The sequence below is a fragment of the Bombina bombina genome, unplaced genomic scaffold (genome assembly GCF_027579735.1).
Source record: "Bombina bombina isolate aBomBom1 unplaced genomic scaffold, aBomBom1.pri scaffold_966, whole genome shotgun sequence".
Classification (NCBI taxonomy): Eukaryota; Metazoa; Chordata; class Amphibia; order Anura; family Bombinatoridae; genus Bombina; species Bombina bombina.
In genome coordinates, this window is record NW_026511309.1 from 71,255 (window position 1) to 72,803 (window position 1,549).

The window sequence follows — 1,549 nt, forward strand, 5'->3', positions numbered from 1 at the left end:
TGAATAATTGTTGAATAAAAGGGTACTAAATAAAGCTTATAAATTGATTTAGAGATGATAATATAAAAAACGATGAATGAAACTAATATTTATTTTGATCAATTAGTTTAATAGTTGATTGTTAATTCTGTAACTTTACCATCACTTTAAGCTAAAATTAACCCTACAAGCTACCTTCACTGCTGGGCATAATACAAGTGTGGTGCGCAGCAGCATTTAGCAGCCTTCTAATTACCAAAAAGCAATGCCAAATCCATATATGTCTGCTATTTCTGAACAAAGGGTATCCCAGAGAAGCATTTACCACCATTTGTGCCATGATTGCACAAGCTGTTTGTTAATCGTTTTAGTGAGAAACCTAAATTTGTGAAAAAGTTAACTTTTTTTTTTTTTATTAGATCGCATTTGGCGGCGAAATGGTGGCATGAAATATACCAAAATGGTCCTAGATCAATACTTTGGGTTGTCTACTAAAAAATATATATATATAGTTTTGATAGGTAAATATAAAAAAGCCTCTATTTCTGTTTAAATGTAGTGATGGCAAAAATGCTAAAAATACTCTGGTCTTTTGGGGAAGTTTTTGTCAGAAATGCCGGTCCTTAAGGGGGTAAGGACAATAAAAAATAAACAAACAAATGATCTAAAAATGAGATTATTTCACTGCGGTTAAAACATAAAGTAAGTTTTCTTCTTAAACTGGGAGAGTCCACAGCTGCATTTATTACTTTTGGGAATTCAGAACATGGCCACCAAGATGAGGCAAAGACACCCCAGCCAAAGGCTTAAATACCTCCCCCACTTCTCTCATCCCCCAGTCATTCTTTGTCTTTCGTCACAGGAGGTTTGCAGAGAAGTGTCTGAAGATTAAAGATAGTCTCTTATGGTGGGTAGTACTCTTCTAAATGGGACTGGTGTTTTAAGTAATCCTGTCAGCCTCTCTGTGAAAGCATGGATGAATTTTAGAGTCCAGAGATGCAGGGAGAGTCTTTCTGCGAACCATCGCGATTCATGTTAACAGCTCCTTTGCAATCAGCGTTGATGAGTTTCACTGCCTGCTTTCTTCACTCAAGTACATGTCAGAAGCGAGGCTACCATCTGTCACACTTAAAGGGATGTGTTCCTGTTCCACGGCATATATTCTGGTAAGATCATTTCATTTTACTTTGATGTGTGAATGTAATGTAAACAAAGAAGTCAGGGTCTCAGTGGGACTCCTTTATCTTTATGGAATCAAGTGTTAATAGCTCCTGATGGGGGTATTGAGAACAGGGTGGACTTTAATCCATGTTTTTTATGTGATTCTGTCTGCTAATGTGTAGTGACGTGTGGGCTCGTGGCCATATTGAAACATAACAGCTTTTTTTTGTCAGGCTGTGTGGCTCTTGTGGCCATGGCTCAGGTAATCCATGCCCATCAGTTATGTTTCCGAATGCTGCTTTAGAGTGCTCTCTTCTCCCGCATCAGGGAACTTAGAGTCCGCCGAGCCATCCGCCCCTGGGGATCCTACATCCCGTGACGCACGTGCCCTAGAACCCTCCTTAGCTAC